Below are 22,137 nucleotides of genomic sequence, written 5' to 3'. Positions count from 1 at the left end.
TGGGAAGAACAGGACAGTAAAAAAATAAAGAAAAAATATAAAAAATATACGGTAATTAAAATGATTTGACAGCCGTTAAAGGTGCTCTGTCTGTTCAGTTGTGTTTCAGCCCCATCCTAGGTCTCCAGTAATCCACCGCCCACACCCTGGTCCCCCAATAAAAATTATTGGGTGTCTTAACTCTGTCTCTAATACTGGGGCAGGTGGATGGGCAATAGAAAGGAAAGTCATAGCACAGCATAATTGACTGCTCGTGACTTTTGGCAGTAACGGCTTTGCTACTTTAAAGGGGATTGAGTTAGAGGGCTTTGCACCTCCAACTGACGATGAGCGGGGTGAAGTTAATCCCATGGAAGTTGATTCACATGTCTGCCATGTAATTGAGCAATGCCTCTGCTCTTATACTACAGAGACACTTTTTTTTTTATAGTCATAGTCATAGTATATAAGGCTGGAAAAAGATGCAAGTCCATCAAGTCCAACCTTTAAGAATTAAATAAATGTTTTATCCCCATAACCCGTGATATTTTTTCTCTCCAGAAAGGCATCCAGGCCTCTCTTGAACATGTACATAGAGTCCTCCATAACAACCTCCTGCGGCAGAGAGTTCCACAGTCTCACTGCACAGTAAAGAACCTTTGTCTATGTTGATGGTAGAATCGCCTCTCCTCTAGGCGTAGAGGATGCCCCCTTGCCCTGGTCACAGGTCTAGGTATAAAAAGATCTGATCTTTGGAGAGATCCTTGTACTGTCCGTTCAGGTATTTGTACATTGTAATGAGGTCTCCCCACAGTCGTCTTTTTTCTAAACTGAATAATCCCAAATTTTGTAATCTGCCATTGTATTCTAGTCCCCCCATTCCACTAATAATCTTGGTTGCTCTCCTCTGCACCCGTTCTGACTCTACTATATCCTTTTTATACACTTGTCCAGCTTGGCCAATTGCAGGCATGACTACAGAGGACATTCCTGTGGTTAAGGGGCTGGAAGCTAAGTGGCTGCCTCAGCAGTCAATCAAGCAGCTTGGTGCCTTTTTCCGAAGGACCCAGATCCCAATCAGAGCAGTGAGTTTGGTCTACGGGTTTGTGGGTGGTGAACCTCCAAATTCATTATGGACCCAAATAGTGCGCTTCGAGTTTTCTCATCACTATATATATATATATATATATATATATATATATATATATATATATAATACATGGGTTGTTTTAATATATTATCATATCTGAGATGATCCCTCCCATGAGACCACAGATGATAAGCAGAATAAAGGGCAGCACCACATGCTGTTGTTATACTGCAGCTCAGCTCTGATACTATTTATGGACTCGTATCAATGAGGAAGCAGCGATGGAACTATTGGAGATAAAGAAAGGGCGCTGTCCAGCTTGGCTTGGCTCCCATATTTTAATAAGCAGTAAAAACCTGTACAAATATACTCACCCCACAGCCTTATGATGTTAGCAAACATGGGTAGCATGCCATGCACCATAGTTACATAATTATAAAGTGTGTTTTATGGGTAGGTGTATATGGAACAGATTTTGTATGGACCATTTAGATATTTATCTAGGTTAATCTTCCCCTCCTTCCTTACACATCTATTCTCATGACCAAATATAATTTCTGCAATTTCTATGATCCTCCATGACACTTATCAGATTTGCGGTTCATCTCTGTGCCTTTCTAAATACAAGGTGTCAAATCGAAGGACTATCCAGAACCTCTGCACACTGTATTCTAGTAGAGTTCCTATTCCTCTTTTTATACACAAATATATCCTGCTGGCCTTAGTAGCAGATGATAGAAATTACACGCTATCTATTGGTCTATAACCTACACTGTGATACAAATGACTCTCCCAGTTTTATTGCCCCTATGACATATTTTATTTTTGCCCTTTTGCTATTAATAAATCATTAATAAATAATTTGAATGCTATTCGGCCCACATTCATTTAAAGTTGGAGTCTATAAGGGACCGTAATAAATACTTTTGCAAATGTACAAAATTATTTTGCCCTTAAATATTTTACTCACAAGTTGAACATTTCTAACCTGGTGACATACTGCAAAAAGAAAAAAAAAAATGACATCTCTAGTAACTAACCATGGTTATAATTGCCCATGGGTTGTCCAATCGGTCAAACATGAACAGCAAACTTGAACCCAACCATTGGGTTCCCACATCTTTATCTGGAACCTTTTTTAAAATTAGGCAACCTGGATTATATGAGCAACACTTTAAAACTGGATAGTTGCTAGGGTGGACAGTTTGCCAGATTGGCTGTTCGGCCACCATCCAGCAATATATCTGGGTCAGGTGGCAGAATCCTAATGCCAAACTCCATTAGGACCAACCCGAATCCACCGCAGAGAACGCGCCGCTGGATCGTGACAGGACCGGGTAAGTAAATCTGCCCCACTGTCATTAGTCACAAAATGGAGCTTAAATAGAGCTTGATTTTGTGATTCACAACATTTTACAGCCTCTCTAAAGTATGTAGAATTATCACGCATTATTGGCCGCCACTGGAAACTACAAGTCCCGAGATCCTTTAGTTCTCAGTAACTCCTCCTCCCTCTTATGCTCTGCTCTCAGTGTTGATCTAACAGGTTTCCTTGCTTTGTTACCATACTAATGATGTGTAACCATCACGAAAACACTGGCCATACTGGATGCACTGCAACAAACCGAATACAGCCAAATATAGTGGTGGTCACATGACCTGCCCAGGCAGGTGCAGGACATGTGATGTGGACATGTGACCAGCGGCCATCTTCTGTCCTGTGTCTTCTCCGTGCGGAGGAAATTAACAGACTGATTAAAGGGCCAGTAGCATTTTAATTCTTCATTACAGTCTATGTCATCAGTATTTTTCTGCTACAGAAGGTAAAATTTTAAATAACAACTAATTACAAATTAGCTTATATTTTAAGGAGCCATTTGTATATGAATTATGCTGATTTCTGGAACACCCCTTTAATAATTTTTCGTTAATGATTTTTCTACAATTATTCTAGTAAATGGTAATGCTCTTTAGTACTCCAAAACTGTAAAACAAACAAATGTTTCCTTGCGGTTGTTGTTAGATTTAAAGTTAGGGTTTATGTTTCAGTTAGGACTATCCAAAGGAGTTATGCTAATCCTAACTATAATGAAAAAAATCATAGCAAATGAACCAAACTAAATGAGACCTTTTTTGGAAAAAAAATCTGTGTATTAGAGGACTAAAAGGGGTTATATCCAAAAGCAAAACTGGTTTTGTGTTCTACTTTTTGAGATTTGAAATTGAGATTTGGGTTTGATTTGGCTCTGTAAAATCAAAATATATGTACTACTAAGTCTACTATTCAACTAATTGATATGCTCATCTCTACTTTTAATCTTATGAAATAAATTGTCAGTGTTTACTTTCATGTTATGTAATTAGTGATAAATGCCCTGTTCCAAAATATCACATCCAAAGAAATTAAGAGAACGAAAGTGGAATTGGTCTAACCCCAGTCATATAATAAGCAGAATAATAAATAGCTCATTCCTTTGGCTTCACTGCACATCACCTGGAAAACTGCTTAACAAATTTAAGCAGAAAAGCAACATTAACAATGATTCTTGTCCATAACTGGACTTTAGCTAGTTTTGTTCCCAATAATATAATGAACTAAAAATAAATATGTAGAAAAGGAGGAATGTGAAAGTACAGGATGTATATGCAGGATGTATATTTCATTTCTCTGCATAGGTTGCAAAAACTATGAAGTACTGAATGATGTACAATAGCAATGACAGCCTCAGATCTGCATTCCCACTTGGCACTAACGCTAATATACTAAACAGAATCAATAGAGAATTTCAGCTTGTTCAGCACAATTGGCTTACCCCCATATATCCATAGGGGACGATTTATCATATGGTGGCACATTGTGCGATAGGGTATGATTAAACCCACCTCTCCCGATGCTCTGCCCACCTGATAAATCAGTCAGGTGGCTGTGCTGACAGACAATTCTATGTATTCTACGTAATGGTCCTGGTCGGTGTATAATTGCAGGATTCAGGCTTTAGCTATTGTGCTAGTGCAGGATATTGAACTCTGCCTCCCAGCATGGCAGCCTTCATTTTCCTTTACACCCGCATGGCGGGGAGGCGACGTAAGAATTAATTGGAATTCCAATAATTTCAAGTTTTGTATGCCAGAAAAGAGGCTTACAAGCCATGATAAATGGTCCCCCATAAACTTACATTTTTATTGAGCAAAAGCAAATACCTTTTTTTAAAATCAAGTATGCATGTGCCGGTTATTACCAAACCAATCAGTTTATTCTGGTGCACTCTGGTAAACGGGCATGCACCACAATTAAGTCAGGACTTCTGACATATATGTGTGTATATGTGTGAATCTACACTGGTACGCCCCTTTAGGTGCACAGTTTTGTGTTGGGGTGGACACAGTGCAGCTGCAACAGAAAAGTGGCGCAAATGCTTCATAAATACAAGTGCAAGCAGTTTGCATATGAATTTATGTGCAAAATCCACCTGAAAACTGGCACAGCCAGTTTGATAAATCTGTCAAGGTTTACAAGGAAGCAGGGAACTGTATAAAGAGAGCAGCAAGAACTAGGGAAACAGGGAAGGAAAAACTGTCCCTTACTTTAAGACTAAGCTAGTCCCTGCCTGCGGATGCTGGTCAGCTTACCTGAACTACTCCTGGACCCGACAACTACTTTCTCTCTGAACACAAAGACATTTCCAGATAGAAGGGAAACAGACTAAAGGATACTGGGGTCTGTTGTACTAAATTTGGTCCTCCCTAACAAAACAATTGCTGCAAGTAAAAACTTAGCAAACAAACAATCCCAGATTGCACACAAACACACAACCTAGACAGAATACAGGAAGAAGGGCGATAGGGAGGACAAGAATAGTACGAAACAACCACAGCAGTTCCAAAAAGCACTCACTAGAAATTAAACACAGACAAAGGGGAACAGACAGAAAAGTGGTGAGTGAATACAAGAGAACAGATAAACATCACAGAATCTCTCACCACAGTCAAAGAAACACGCGACTTAGTAAGTACAGCTATTCCTACAGAGCAGAGCCAAGGATAAGTTGCAGATACAACAATACCTAGCAAATACTGAATGACAAAATCTGTATTAAATCGAGCCCGGCTACTCCTGATAGGATAATACAAATTAATATCGCTGAGACCTAAAAACACCAGCAGGTAATCCAGAAACACCAGCAACAAAAAGACAGGTAAAAGTTCCCTACATTGCACAGTGATGGAGAACTGACTAGAAAGGCTACAGGACACCCGTTCAAATCCTGACAAAATCTGGGCCAATGTGGTGTTAGTGTCTGGAGTGGATTTTGACTTTGACTATGCTGTGCTTTTATCAGATGTTGACTTTATCTTGTTTGCTTCTGCACCATTTTAATCAGGACTTCCGCTCTGCCATGTCTAAATTTACAAGAAGCTAAAACAAATACAGGTTATTAACCTCTGTCAGAATAAATCCCAGGTTTATGTAAATAGAGTTTTATCACAGGATGATAAAAAGATATTCTATCTATCTCAGTTATTTCTTTTAACGTCTTTGTTTTCTGTTGAGTGGAATATCCTTTTTGACACCTAGAAATGAAAAATTGGTACAGAAAAAACTCACCTTGGCAGCAGTGGAACAACTCTCAATCTTGTCCTGATAATTTGCCATAATGTAGATCTGAAAAAGGTGAGAAACTGAACTATACGGTATAATACCAAGTTGCTGAACATTTTGTTATGTAGTAACTACCTTATAGAGCTGAAACCAGAAGTTTATACACCTAGCTATACTGTGACATAAATTAAGAATAAATCCTTTATGTTTTAGTTAATTTAGAATTACAAAAATTATTTATATTTGCAAAGTGCCAGAATACTGAGGGGGAGAGAAATTTTAAGGCATTTTTATAGCTATATCTGCAAAGTCAAAAGACGCAAGTCCAACATTTAAGAATTAAACAAATGTTTTTTTCCCACAATATGTGATATTTTTGCTCTCCAGAAAGTCATCCAGGCCCCTCTTGAACATGTCCATAAAGTCCGCCATAACAACCTCCTGCAGTAGAGAGTTCCATAGTCTCACTACTCTTACAGTAAAAAACCTTTGTCCATGACGATGGTAGAATCGCCTCTCCTCTAGGTGTAGAGGATGCCCCCTTGTCCTGGTCACAGGCCTAGGTATAAAAAGATCTTTGGAGAGATCCTTGTACTGCCCTTTAAGGTATTTGTGCATTGTAATGAGGTCTCCCCCTTAGCTGTCTTTTTTCTAAACTGAATAATCCCAAATTTTGTAATCTGTCATTGTATTCTAGTCCCCCCGTTCGCCTAATAATCTTGGTTGCTCTCCTCTGCACCTGTTCCAGTTCTACTATGTCCTTTCAATACACTGGTGCCCAAAACTGTGCACAGTATTACATGTGTGGTTTGACCAATATAAGAGCAAAGCTATGTCCTTATCATGAGAATCTATTCCTCTCTTGATACATCCCATAATTTCATTTGCTTTAGCAGCAGCTGTATGGCTCGGGTCATTAAAATTAAGTTTGCCATCCACCAATATCCCCAAGTCTTTTCGAGCTCTAGTTTTACCAAGTAATCGACTTTTTAGAACATAATTGTACTATTCGACAAATAACAAAAATGCCCTATGTGCGAATCCAGCTCACCCTTCCACCCGCCTTGCCTTTAATCCTGTACAGGTGCTTGTGGGTCGGTGTAAAGGCTAGGACACATGGAAGCAATAGGAGGAAAGCTATCCCGGCACTAATCCGCAGACTTGAAAGGCATAAATTGTAGAAATCTTCTTTTATTTGTGGCAAAAAACAAAACAAACAGATATGCGTTGCAGGAGCACCCGTGACAATAGCTTTACATTTATCTACATTAAACCTCATCAACCATTTCTCTGTCCACTCCTCAAGCTTCCACAAATCCTTCTGTAATGCTAAACTATCGACCTCAGTATTAATTATTTACACAGCTTACTATCATCTGCAAAAATTGAAACTTGACTTAACCCACTACAAGGTCATTAATAAAAATATTAAAAAGATGTGGCCCTAATACAGACCCCTCTGGCACTGCACTGGTAACATCAATCCAATCCAAGAATGTGCCAGTAATGACGACTCTCTGTTTTCTATCACTAAGCCAATTACTTACCCAAATACACAGATTTTCTCCTATTCCCAGCAGTCTCATTTTATGTACCAACCTTTTATGCGACACTGTGTCAAATGCCTTGGAAAATTCCAGATATACAACATCCACAGCCTGCCCCAGATCCAGTCTGGAACTTACCTCCTCATAGGAGCCAATCAGATAAGTCTGACATGACTGATCCCTCATAAACCCATGCTGACGCTGGGTTATAAGGTTATGTACAGTGAGATACTCCAGGATAGCATCTCTAACAAACCCCTTTAATATTTTCCCCACAACAGAAGTTAGAATCACGGGTCTGTAGTTTCCAGGATCGCTTTTTGATCCTTTTTTGTATATGGGCATTACATTTGTTATATGCCAATCCCGTACATAGTTCAGGCAATTGTTAGGGAATAGAGATGAGCGAACACTAAAATGCTTCAGTGCTCGTTACTCGAGTCGAACTTTTCCCGATGCTCGTGTGCTCGTATCGAATAACGAACCCCATTGAAGTCAATGGGAGACTCGAGCATTTTTCATTGAAAGAACACATTGAAAGAACACTGAAGAAGAACACATTGCAGATGTTTGCAGATGTTTTCACTGAAAGAACACATTGAAAGAACACAGTGAAGAACACATTGCAGAAGTTCCGTACATCTGCTAACTTATCTGAAGACATGCGTGCCGAACGGTGTTCTTCACAATAGTATTTGAAGAACAATGGGGCAGATTTATCAAGTGTCTGAAAGTCAGAATCTTTCCAGTTGCCCATGGCAACCAATCATAGCTCCCCTTTAAAATATTCATGAGCACTGGTAAAATGAAAGCTGAGCTGTGATTGGTTGCCATGGGAACAGGAAATATTCTGACTTTCAGACACTTGATAAATCTGCCCCAATATGTGGGTAGAACACATTGCAGATGTTCCCATACATCGGTTGATGGTTCTATGCACAGCTTGCTGACAATATAGGCAATGTAAAGACACGTGGATAGAGAACACATAACAAAATGAATTCTGTTCTCTCACACAGAACCCGGGGGTATATGTCATCTGGCCCCGGTGATTTGTTTATCTTAGTGCTTGTGAGACGGCGCCATACCTCTTTCTGGGTTAAACTGTTAACAAGAGAATTTACATAATTCTGGATCATTACACCAGGGGATTTCACTGAAGATGCGAACTTACAGGCTTTGGTTCGAAATGTATATATGTATCTCCAACTGTAGACAGCAATGTTTATCTGTAGTTACACCTATTCAGTACAGTTAGAGAACTGGTTCATCTAAGTCAGAGACTAAAGTCGGAGAAGTAATAGCTCTCCTTACAGAGATTTTGCCAATAACGGTCACCTTGAATGCATGTGGAGACTTACAGCCATTGAGGCTCTACTGCAGAGTTCTTGTAGATGTGGAAATATGGTTTTCAGGATGGAATATTAGATTTTATTAGATTAGATATATTAGATTTTATTTGTAGAACATGACTGTATATCTTTTTTTTCTCTATATTTTGTATTTCATGGATAAAAATCTATATGTTCTAAGAGGTCACTGTTGTAACTTCCGACACTTTTGTATCTGTAGTGATTCTCCATACCAACTAGTAAAATGTTACAAAGAACATAAATAACTGACTTACCAGTAACCCCTGATCTACAGCTACTTCCTTTTCTAAAAGCTGTTGACCACAGAAATAACAGACATCATATGATTAACATCACACAGTCATGTCTACACAAGTTTCTAAAGCACCTGAAAGTTAATATTCTACTATCAGAAGCAGCAAATACTGACCGGTGGTTTTGTTTTCCTTCATTTATTAATTGTTGCTTAAAAGAATAAAAAGATTGAAAAATTTCTTAACCTTGTCAGTCTGTGTTATTCTTGGTACCATTTCCCTTCCATTTTAGGCTAAGAAATGGATAAGGTTTGGAGTTTCGAAGAGGACAGTGGCTTAATACACTTTTGGGGGAATCTATAATGACTGGCATTTTGAATGCCATTCTTAATATTACACCTGGTCGGCATTCTGTAGTTCGGATCTACTATGAGGCTCCAATGTTTTAACGAGCATTCTAAATTCTCCCCCCACTGGTTTACGGTGTGCCATATCTACAATAAGACTCCAGCCTCTTAGTAGATCCCGCAGCAATTTCTGCCAGGTTGGACCTGTTTAGGCCAGATAGTAAGTATGGTGGGCCTGGGAGTTCACACACCTGTTGGCCCCCTAGCTGCCCCACTCCCATCCCGTTCTCTGCCCTGTAACGGCCAATATGCCATGTGGGGGGATGGGAAGCCTAAAAAATGGCATATGGGGCTATATTATCACATATAATATATAATCATATATTTTGTTACCTTTGCATTCCAGTTTTTCATTCACTGTAGGAGAGTGTTTCATGTTTCCATGCTGTTGATGGTTGAAGTATAATGTTCTGCTATGAGGTGGCTCTGTTATACAGTTTAAAAGTATAATGTTCTGCTAAGGTAGACAAATCAGTATCTTCAACTCATGGAGATTTTCCAAAATATCTCATGAATCATCTTCCCTATCAATAGGTTTTATCCCACACACCATAAATAGGTATATGTCTTAATAAGTGCTAGGCACTGGCAACCATTCATATCTCCACTTGTTACAAGTAATGTGTTCAACAACCTGTTTTTCCATTTATTTGGACACATTGGCAAAAGACAGATGAAAGGAATGGTATCAAACGGCTTGTGATTGACCAGTCTGTGCCAAAAGAAAAATAAGTCAACCAGAGCAAAAGAGCAGACGAGCTGAAAACACAGACGTCCAGTCCTTAGAGAGGCTTTCATTCTAATACTTACATTGTCAACCTGAGTAAAAGAATAAAATTCCATTGCGTGTATTTATTATTCTGCCCATCTAACTTGGAGCCATTTTGCTTGCTAAACAGCACCCAAATAGGTTTACTTGACATATTAGCAACAAGAGATTTGCATATAGTCATCAATCACTTCTGCTCTTAAGTCACTATAGAACAATATATTACTGATTTACAAAAAGATGTCGTCCAATAAGCATAAAGCCACTGGTTAAAGTGGAACATAGAGTAGTAGTATAAAAATAGGGTTCTTAGTTTAGGTTTATACCATTCTTACTACACTATTTCAACCCAACTTTATTGGAAATAATCACAGATGTATTGGAGTACAGCCTTGCTCTCCCCATCACTTTCCCCTGAATCCTCTTGCTGGGATGCCCCTACCCCTTAGGCCTCCCGCACACAACCATTTGCTAAGGCCGTAAGCTAGCTGTGCAAACTGCATGTAACTCATGGCCCCATCGCCTTCAATTGGGCAATTTCACTGCACCGCGTCACATGGTCAGGTGTGCCGCGGGGAAAGTTCCCCAAACTATGGTGCCCCCTGTGTTTTGTTTCCCAGCAATGCGCAGCGATGCGCAGTCACGGCTTCTTACAATGGAGGAGACGTGTACAATAACACATGTGCAAGCTTTGAACCTCGCGCAACAAAATGACGTCACCGAGGCCGGCGCATCATCCTGAGAGCGGAGAGACTCTCGCATTTGCCTGCCGCCAAGGTAATGCCCACCAATAATGCTGACTATATGAGCTTTTGCCTGAGTATATGAACTGTTGGCAGAATACTCAGCATATGAGCTGGTACTTTTAGTACTCCAGCAGTATACTGCATATAACAATGAGAAATACTATAGTCATGAGGCTGGAGTACTACAAGTACCAGCTCATAAGCTGAGTATACGAGCTGGCACTTGTACTCTGGCCTCATGGCCATAGTACTTCTCATTGTACCCCTTTATTTTGCAGTATATGAGCCACATAATAATCAGCACCATATACTAAAAACAGGGAGAAACTGAGAACTGTTGGGGAAGAGCTTTGTGTGTGTCTTTCCACCATTCCTGCCAGGATATCCCTTTTGTGTTTATCGAAACAGGCCCAGGTTTCACATTGAGTGAGTAAAATAAATTTAGAATCTATATTATTAACTATATGTATAATATGACTGTTTTAGTGTCATTTTGTGCTATTTTCTAATTATAAAAAGTGTGCCACGGCTCAAAAAAGGTTTAGACTGAACTCCTTGGGGGGTAGATCAGTGTTTTGTAGGGCAATGGGCTGTGTACACATCTAATTTGGCTCATCAATGTAGGAACAGTGGCATTTGCAGGACATTCATTTTGGGATATAAAAGAGCATTTTGTGTAATTGTTGACTGAATTTATTACTATGCAAATACCACAGAAGGTGAAATTAACTTCTTGAAATCCACCTCTTCCCAGAAACCATAGAGAATAAGGATATCAGGATTTCCATAGTGATTTGGAGGGGTTCTAGCTATCACTCACCCCAAACACAGCTTCATGACCATATCTTGAGGGGCATCTAAATGGGTATATATTACCAGCCTTGCTGGTTCATATCAAATATTTTTTATCTTGAAGATTGTTTAAGAATGAATTACAGAGTATGTTTTTGTTTCTTAACGTAACTATGTGTCATATTTGTAGCTCACTCTACATTTCCTGTACATTTTTTAAGTTTGTTAATGTAAACTATTGCATTTGTATGGGCATTGCAGCGCCGTGTGAACATATAGGTTCTCCCTTGGCAAGATAACACTAATACATTATGAAATTACATAAACAGTAATTATCTAAACTATGCCTGGTATCAGAATCCCTCCCTTTACGAGTGATAGTCTTCCAATAATTGAGCAGGGAGGATGGGGAGGAATTTGAATCCCCTGCGGCTTTCCTGTCAAACTGCAGCACAATGTGGCTGTTTTCTGTACGTCAGCCCTGTGCCTGCCACGACTGAATAGAAGAGGTCTCTAGGATTCTGTGGACTGGGAAGTGAGGGGGAAGTTGCAATCTTATCATTGAGAAGAAGGCTTTTTACAGTATTCTGCTTGTAAGAGGATATGCTTATAAAAGTTCGTGATTGATTCCATTAATAAATAAGACAAGTATGGGGCAAACTAGGAAACAATGCAAAAAAAGGAAATCTTCACATCTAAAGAAACATTATATACTATCTAGGTATAAGGCAACCATAGAATAGGTGTACCCAAACTACCAGGATAAAGGATTGTAAACCAAGGCTACTGACATACTGGTGTGTGCCACCTCTGCCAGGATCTACCCTTCATAAAGCTTCTTACGCCCCTTTTTTAAAGAAAATAACTCCTATGGAATCTCTCAAGCTAATTTGCATAATTTGAAAAGCCTTTTTTTTTTGTAAGGAAGCTTTAAAAAGAGCGGTTCTTGCCAGGGAGGGAAGGGGGGGGGGGGGACATCCCAGTGGTCCTTTAAACCTGTCACCCAATTAACTACTAGTCCTCTCAGGTAGAATATGAAATGTCCTTTCTAGCATTTCTTCTTCAATCTGAAAGCTCACCCGTTTATCAATTAAAAAATCTCCTTCCAATTTAAGCAAATATGACTCTTTTCACATGAGGTTTGCTTAGTGGGCACAGGAGGAGTGTGACTTCAGATGCCCCAATCTTCTGTTCCAATCTTCTAGTACCAAAAGACATGATTTTTGTCTCATATTGAAGATAAGAATCTCATCTTTTAGATCATATCACAAACTTACGGTTCTATGAGCTAAAGAACTGGATATATAGGCAGCTCAAAATTAGGCAGGAGCTGCATCATTATCTGCAGCTTGCATTTCCAAGTATGTATTTAACTGCCCATAGCTCTAGTTCTGTAGCTCACAGAACCATAGACCCAATGATGAGATTTGTATCTTTAATAAGATACAAAAATGATTCTAGGTACTATAGAATAGAAGACAGGGCCTTCTGAAGTGATACTGCCCTTGAAATCACTGAAGCTGACTAATCTCATGTTAGAATGGGGGGAGAATAGTCATATTCGCCTGTTTTTTTTATAGGTAACCAGGTGAAATTTCACATAAAAGAGGGAATTCTAAATGGGTGCTAGTAGTTAAGTTGGTGTTAGCGCTGATAGCGGGTGTTAGTGGCGGGTGTTTGCTGCATTATGCAGCCCCTGAGCCCTCTTCATACACTTCTAGTGGCACCATGATGTTCTGGTATGTGGGGCAAGGGTTTAAAGGGAACGTATCATCACATTTTGCCCTATTATACTACTGTCCCCTTCAGGTAGGTTACAAAATGTCCTTCCCAGAGTTCCCTATTTCATGGCAAATCTCACCTGTTTACCTATAGATATATCTCCATTAAAGTCATGTGAAAATAAATTCGAGAAGAGTCATGTTTTGCCTAATATAAGTTTATAGGCTGCAGTGGGAGTGTTACTTCAGATTGCATTAGGTTACTCAGGTTCTCTTGTAAATAGAGACATGCTTATTAAAGATAAGACTCTCATCTTGCAGTTTTGTGAGATACAGAACCAGAGATATAAATAGCTAAAAAAAGGCCAGGAATTTCATTACTTAACTGCCTGTATCTCTGTAGGCCAAAGAATCACAAACCTGATGTGACCTGAAAGATGAGATACCTAACTTTCATTTTCTAAGTACTACAGAAACAAAGATAGGGTCATCTGCAGCCTCTAAACATGACTCATCTCTTAAAATGTGACTCTTCTCTGCTCATTTTCACATGAATTTGGGGGAGATTGTTATAAGTAACCTGAGGGAGTCACATAAAAGAGGATATACTAGAAATTACATTTCATATACTATCTGTGAGGGCAAGTAGTTTAATGGGATAATATCTGGTGATAGATTGCCATTAAGATTGGTCTGATTCAAACTATAATATGAAATAAAGAAATTTAGAGGATATCGTTGATACGTTGAATTAGATTAGGATTATTATTTGATATATCAGGTATTTATAGAGGTTCCAATGGACATTTTCCAATGTAGAAATCCACTGATAATCAAAGATGAAGAGAGGTGGAACTGCAGCTTGTGCTTGTACATGGAAAAATGATCCAACATCTGCATAAAAGACATGCAAGAAGGGTCTACACCATGCATTGAAATGGTGTACAAGGCATAAAAAGTAGCAATTTCTTGAACTTTTAATGGACATTGGTACTTTATGACCCTTTTGTGGGGCGATGAACAAGGCGGGCCAAGCCAGGGACACCTTGGCCAACCAAATTTATTGTAACTTGACTAGTACCAGCATTAAAAAAGGCACCAGTCTATCCCAAAGTCCATGAACATGCTTGTTTTGTCACCTTTTGTAAATCCATTTTTCTCAGAAATATGTAGAATATGGGTTAATGTTAATTTAGGTAACATTTTACATTAATTTTGGAAAAATAATAGATACAATTTGGGTAATTGTGTTATCAATGCACAGAAGTTATCCTGTTATTTTTTTGTTTCTTGAGGTGACACCTATGCCAACTAATCATGTTAATGAAGAACAGGAGTTATTTTATTCGTTTTTTTTCTTTCGTGACACCTATGCCAGCGTTAGTAATTATGTAACTTAACACTTCATCGCATTTTACCCTAAAGACAATCTTGTTTGGGTTTGTCTGAACCTGCCATTTATTATGTGGTAAGTGTATTTCTGACATGAGATACAAACTACTACAAACAATCATTTATAGTAGCTAAATTGATCAGACACCCAAATTCTAACACCCTACATTTCTCTATAGATGATAAGTGAGAACTTTCAAATTCATTGTAAATAAAGTAGAAAGAAGTCAAACTCCATGTTATGTGTGCCGGCACAATAGGACCCTGGTTATGTTTTTGTGCCGTCTTCGATTCAAATCTATGGGAGCACTTAAAAAACAAAAGAAGATAGGTCTGGTGAGACAGATCTTAAAATATGAATGTATCAACTAATTGGGAACACTTGAGACTCTTTTAATGGGAACCTGTCACCAGGGACCTCATTTTCACTATAGACAGGTTGCAGAAGCCCATTACATCTGCGTTTCAAATATGTCTTTCTGCCTTCTCTAAGCATTTACATTAAAATATAATTGTGTGTTTTAACTTACCCAACTTCCTGACAAAATCCTCTGTGTAGTCCCAGGGGTTTGGGCTTTGGATGCATTTCAAAACACAACATGTGACTTCTCTGTGCTGCAGACTGCTCTGCTTCCAGCCCCGACCTTTGTGTTCCTGTATAGCTCATCCCTCCCCCACTGATGTCAGCTCACTAGGCTGTGAGCTTTGTCCTGTGAAGTAGTACAAAGGTGGGGGCTGAGATCTGAGGAGTGAGCTGTGAGCAGCACAGACACATTTGTGCTGTTTTTTGAAATGCATCCAAACCAACCCTCAACCCCTAGAACTACACAGGGGATTCTGTAAGGGTGCAAGGTAAGTTACAGCACACAATTATATTGTAATGAAAATGCTTAGATAAGGTATTTCAGGTGTGATGGGCTTCTACAACCTGTCTTTAGTGGAAAGTACAAAACTACAATGCTCATAGAACAATGTCTGTTTTTCAGATTAGTATTTATGCTAGTTGTCTCTGTCCAGCTTTCAATTTTGATATAGTGAAACTTAAATGATATCTAAAGTACTAGAAGAATGTTATAGAGCAGAATGAATGGGCTGATTGAATTATATGTGGGAGAATGCTGTGGTTTCATGTGATCACACACATACATGGGGTAGATGTTGCAAATGTAACTGGGCTAGAGGACCTTATATGACATCATCCTGGTCACATGCCATGCTGAGAAGAGGTATAGGACATGGTAGGTAATATATGGGAACTTATCACTAGCTGTATTTGTGAAAATGTGATGATAGGTTCCCTTTAAGATGTGAAGTTAGTTCTGTATTGAAAAACCAAATGATTTTCTTTCCTGAATTATATGCCAGTACAAATAGGCAAGTATCTACAGAATGTATTTCCACGTGCTTGTCTCCTTTACCTGTCATGTTTCCGCCAGAACAGTGACTTCCCTTATGTTCAGGATGCAGAACATCTAGTGTGCCAGATCTATGAATCAAAACACTTTTCCTACAAGTCACCTCAAGTCTACAGTGATAATATTAGCTGTGTTACTTGTAATGCTCCAGATACTGAAATACATTGCTGTACTTTCATAAGCACATACCCTATGACCTCATATCCATGACCCAGCAGTCAATTATAGTATAGGTCTAGAAAATACTGAGGTTACAATTTCCTGGGTATTACAGCAGTGCTCTTTTTACTTGAATGGAGCTTGACTGCAATACAATACAACACCTTTAGAGAAGACTGAAGTTTAACCCCTTACCAACCTGTGACGTACTAGTACCAAACAGTGAACCTAGAATTGTTTAAATTCACTTTACGTTCCCATGTGTGTATGTAGCACTGCAAAATGTCTAGTACATAACTTCTTATAAAGACATTATAATATAAGCATACGGTATATTAGATGAGAGGTATTTTATACAATAGATCTGTATGTCACCGGTTTACTGTGTAAATGTGAAAATGTTTAAGATATAAAACAGACAACTACACTGTGAAATGTAATGTCATTTTATTATGTCATTATGATTATGACATATCCACATGAATAAGGACTCACATCTATTTTGGAGCAGAGACCTCTGATTCCCTGCGGTCCCCCTAATGAAGAGTTTATGGGATCAATAAAAATAGCAGAGCCTCAGTTATTTTTGGTGCTTTGAAAGACCTTAATGGTGGAGTAGCAAGACATAAGTGTGAACCCTCCATTTTGAAGAACTGTGAAAAAGGGTCTGAGGGCTCTCCAAATCGCTCCCTGTTCCCAATGGGGCTCACAATCTAATCAACTTACCAGTATGTTTTGGAGTGTGGGAGGAAACTGGAGGACCCGGAGGAAACCCACGCAAACACAAAGAGAACATACAAATTCATGCCCTTGTTTTTAAGATTAAATGGCTTTAAAAAATTATTGAAATGATGCTGCAGGCTCCTTTAAAACCTATGGAGCCCAGAGCTCCTCAGCCTAATTTGCATAATTTTAACATCCTTTTTTTGGAAAACCCAGGGCATAAGAAGCTAAAAATGAGCAGATCCTGTTGGAGGGGACACGCACCAGTATGTCAGTGTACTTGGTTTACAATCCTTGTTCCTGGTGGTAGATGTTCTTTACTAACAGATGACTCCAAATTACAGATGGACCTCTGGATGCTGATAATTTACTGAACTGTTGGTCCAGGCTGTAATAATATACACTAAGAGTTATCAAAGTTGTGTGAAATTAAGTTTTTTTTTGCTTATGCTTTTAAAAATTCATTTTTCACAGGGATTAATAGAGACTTTGGCGCACATTATCTTATTTATTAAAAATTTCCTGTTCCATTTTACATACAAATTCAACTTAAGAACAAACCTAAAGAATTTATCTTGTACGTAATCTACGGACTGACTATATATAGTTTTGATGAATTGGAACAATTTTGTCTAGTATTACAGTTATTATTTCTATGAATGCAAAAGGCAGGTGTTAGTACATACCTCATGGTGACCTAAAGAGAGTCCAGTAATATGTGATGTTAAACTTATTATATGTGGTGTTAAATTATTCTGAGGCTCACCTTATATCAATCCTTAGGAAAAACTCCAGGAAATTGTCCTAATTATGTTTTTTTCCTGGTACTCTGGGGTCCATCACTGGTAAAGTGCCATGCCCGCCATAGGATCCTCTGGTACTGCTGTGGGCTAGTCCAACACTGGAATAGAAGTGTTCACTGTAGGACTCTAAGTACTCATTTCTAGCACCAAAATATTGCAACACCCTGTACCAGGGTGTTTTCCAGGCAAAATACTGTATTTTGATGACTTATCGGCTGATATACAGAGCCAAGGAACTGTTGCTTCATAGAGGACGGATCATATAGCTGGGCTACGGCAGCTAGACTCCAACTCTTTTGATAATTGGCAGCAAAGCTGTTGCAACCAGTTCCACTACTAATATCAACTTATATCTGGAGCCGGGCACCATTAATACCAATAGGATAGACCCAAAAGCATTAAGCTCCATCCATCTTCTACTAATATTGCTGTGGATATAGGCTGATTGGTGGAAGTTTCAGGTGTCGACCCCCTCCGCAATCTTAAACTATTGTTATATACTTTGTTTCTGTTATCAATATCTTATATATAGAATATAACTTCCGACAGAAGATCTCTGGTAAATGAATATAGCTGAGCTGAGACTATTTTCACAGTCACAGATTTTTCGATAAAGGTCGGAGGGATGCTAAATGACTGGGAATGACCTGCATGATGGGAGAGAGATCACAGACTTTTATATTGGTATATGGCCCTTATTATGGACAACTCTGTATTTAGGCCTTCTACTTTGTATCTGTTATAAAGATTTTCAAATTCCAACGTTGGAACGTAGGAAACGTCTGTAAGGTAATAAAATAGTTGTCTGCATGATAGGTTTACTGTTGAAGCATGTAGCAAAAATTTGAAATAATCTCCAGATAACAAAGTTGAACATGAACCAAATTTTTGGAAAGGTGCAATCTTCTAAACTGTATAGATACCCAGAGGAGCCAAATGTCATCCCACAGAGACATCCACGTGGAGTAGAAACTGTCTGTATGTGGAAGACTAATAAGGCGTGGAGTCTTCCTGGACATGTAGTGGAATTCTGGATTACATCTACTATGTCAGAATGTTTCCTATGAGACAGAAATATTTCATATTTTCCATTCTGTCTAAAATCAACAATCTATAAATGATAATATAAAGGCTGATAGGAGGTGAAACATATTTCCATAAATTTAACGTTCTGCACTACATTGAATAAAAAATACTGAAGAAAATTTTTATTTCATGCTCAATTTATATACCATTAGCTTTTAGTGAAAACAGAGAATAAGATTTACAAAATGGTAGACTTTTAAAGTATATATGAAAATGAACATTTCATGAAGATATTGATAAAATATCAGTCCTCTAGTGTAGAAACCAGACTGAAAATTGTTGTATGTTTCTTGTACAGTGATAGTTTTAGATGCCATGCTATGGACATGTCTGTTAAATTTATGGAGTATCACACTGGGAAATAAGCTTTGCAGCTCAAAGCACATCTAACATTACAGAACACTGACTTAAGGGTTGGCAACTATCACAAAGGTTTACCAGGATAAGTACAATACCCTAATAGAGCCACCCATATAGTACTTAACTCATGTGACTTCCAGTGACATCCTGTGTCCTTCTGCCTACAGGAAATTGAGGTGTTGTGCAGGCAGGCCCCTCCATGCCAGTGGCTTTTCAGAAACCTTACCAGGGTAAATGCAATACGGGTCACACTATTAGGGTCTTGTAACAACCCTGGTAAAGTTTTAAGACCAGAAACATGCTGTTTTGTAGAACATCTGACCCATCATGACCTTATATCTTAGACATATCATCCTTCCGTGGAAGAGTTGGAGGGAAAGCACTGAAAGTCAATGGTTTGAAATATTGACATTTTGTAGTGTGCATCCTTGTTGATGACATAAATAAGTAATATCCTGAATCCTCGTGCATTCCAAGGACTCATTATTTGCATGTGCACTCTATTAGTCTCATTGTAACAATTTCTTCTCAAAATACACTATGACATAATGTGACATCAGGAAACATAGAACTGTTAGCAAGATTTAGCTCTTTAGAAACAATTTCGACAAACTATAGGACTACTGAAACATCATCAGAGTTGTCAAAGTAACAAAATCCAGAATATATCTTATTGATAGACTTTGTAGGTGATATTAAATATCAGTGTTTGAAATATTCATCTCTAGGGGATGTGAAACAGAAAGTCCATTAAAGTTTTTGGGAAATAAAAGTGATCAGAAGACCTTGGGGGGCATTTACCCTGTTTCCCCAAAAATAAGACAGTGTCATATATTAATTTTTATACCTAAAGATGCACTAGGTCTTATTTTCAGGGGATGTCCTATTTTTCCATGGGCAAGAATTCACAATTATTGTTAAACAAAAAATCATAATTTGTTAACATCCCGTAGTGCGGTCACCACATACATCAGCCTATACATCTATGGTGCATTTCCAATCCTGGTAATTATACAAAAAGGCAAGATTTTTCCCTATAACATCCCTGTAACTCTCTAAACTGAATTTCATGCTGAATTTCTTGTGACACCATTTCTATTTGAATCATTGGCTCCGCTCTCTCATGTTTAGCACTTTCCTTCAATGGGGACGACTTCTTCATGTAACTGCTCGTAGAATTTGGAACTCAACAGTCAGTGATTTTATTTCATAAATTTTACAGCCATGTCACAACCATTTGCAGTATCTACTAATACTAATGTATAGTGTGAGGGGAGCTGTAGAGATGGCTGTTGCTAGGTCTTATTTTCGGGAAGGGGGTCTTATAATTCTAAGGTCTTATTTTCAGGTAAACAGGGTATTATCACCTTTAAAATGAAGAACTGAAATAAAAAATTTCTTCTGTCCTTGCTGTGCCTCTTGCGCAACTATTTTGGTTGGTTTTTTTGGGGGCGCAAAATTCTGGTGCCGCTTGTGAATTAGTTACTTTTAAGGTGTTTCTAGTTTTTCGACTCCTTTTGTGGCACAGTTTTTTGGCTCTAAGTTAAAACAGCTAAAAGCTGGTTTAGCGAGTCCTATTTTACCTTCATGAATGGGAAGACATTTCTAATTCTTTTTGTTTGTGCGCCAAATCATTTATCCCTTGCACCACAAACTTACATCCCACTGAAAAGTATAGTACACTTCCAGCACCACCCTCCGTCCAAAGTAATAAACGCCCCCCCCTCTCCCCTTGTGTTCATCTTCCGTTTTTAGTTTAGGTTACGCCTTCCTTAACCCCTTCACGCTCCGTGACGGATATATCCGCCACGGAGCTGTGAAGGTTGTATGAAGAAGGCTCACGGGCTGAGCCTTCTTCATACAGAGATGGGCTTTGCTGCATATCGCAGCAAAGACCCATCGCTATCACCCGCGGTCGGTGCTTGCACCGATCGCGGGTGTTAACCTTTTCTTTGCCGCCGGCAAAGTCGCCGGCGGCACTTTAAATTTGGCGGCGCGTGGGCTCCGCCATCTTACCTCCGATCGCCGCTCCCCCGAACGTCATCGGGGGGCGGCGATCGGTTGCCATGGTAGCCTCGGGTCTTCGTTTGACCCGAGGATACATGGCTTCTGCATATGCATTACAATGAGCCTGTGGCTCATTGTAATGTATAGTGAGCAGAAATGCCATATACTGCGATACAGCAGTATTGCAGTATATGGCAGGAGCGATCAGACCATCTAGGGTTAATCTAGCTATGTGGTTGACCTGGGACAGGGATTCTTATTTATTGTCTCTTCACTTTGACTGCTATAGAAGGTCCCATGCACAAGATCCCACTCACTAATATTGTTACTTTACTGTATGTCCTTTTATGGACCCCTGAGGAGCCTATGGACGTGGTTGAAGATAAAGCTTTTACACATTACTTTAAGGCGGTAGAACATAATTAAAGCAATTTGAACAAAGAATGTGTAGCATTTGACAACTAGAATTTGAAATGCATTTCCATGTTGTTTTAGGTGCATGATTTTTACCTTTGTTACTTCTATGATCTTTAACATATCCTGGATATAATGGATTTAATAGTGGATTTGGAATTAAATAAATATGGAACTTGTATGGATGCTGGATCTTCTTTGCTTTTCCTTATTTTGAGCTGTTTTTCCAGATGATCAGCGGGTGCTCTCAAATGCATCCTCAAATGAGCAACTATTGGATTAATTTTCTGCTCAGAGGACTTGAACGGGCTGCTCTTATCTCTTTGCTGTAGCATATGTTCATGGCAAATAAACTATAGATAAAGACTCTGTAGACATCACTTGCCTCACTTATTTCATTTTATCATGTATTACGCTCCCAGTCCTAGCGTAATGAATACATTATGTATAGTAAAATATGTGCTTTACAATATATCGACATAAACTTTACACCATTTTTTCTTAATACAACCTTAACAAAA

This window comes from Engystomops pustulosus, chromosome 4 (genome assembly GCF_040894005.1).
Source record: "Engystomops pustulosus chromosome 4, aEngPut4.maternal, whole genome shotgun sequence".
NCBI lineage: Eukaryota > Metazoa > Chordata > Amphibia > Anura > Leptodactylidae > Engystomops > Engystomops pustulosus.
This window is presented reverse-complemented; position numbering follows the sequence as displayed.